Source organism: Penaeus monodon, chromosome 30, assembly GCF_015228065.2.
Source record: "Penaeus monodon isolate SGIC_2016 chromosome 30, NSTDA_Pmon_1, whole genome shotgun sequence".
Lineage (NCBI taxonomy): Eukaryota > Metazoa > Arthropoda > Malacostraca > Decapoda > Penaeidae > Penaeus > Penaeus monodon.
The window spans coordinates 34443757-34443996 of NC_051415.1; the positions used below are offsets into that span (position 1 = coordinate 34443757).

A 240-nucleotide genomic window follows, 5' to 3' on the forward strand; every position below is an offset into this window, starting at 1 on the left:
CCCTAAGCTTATTGTATTTTTGCCCCTATCTCTTGTCCACAAACAGTGGGTATAGTTTGTGTTATTTATTGTGGGAATTCTAGTAATATGCCTCCACAAAATCAAAAGAGAAAGTCTGTTTCAAAAGTTTTTTATTTCATGTTTATATTCCTGATTAATCCAGAGTTTTAATAATACTAAGAGTTTGATCTTAGTCCCTTGACAATAGGAAGAGGCACTCCACCATAGTGTTAATAATGT

General features: G+C 32.9%; 1 protein-coding gene across 1 annotated transcript in view; it reads left to right on the plus strand.

The window, feature by feature from the left end:
• LOC119592744 overlaps positions 1–240 on the plus strand; it is a gene marked incomplete in the record, with an annotated part of 11657 nt that overhangs the window by 10969 nt on the left and 448 nt on the right.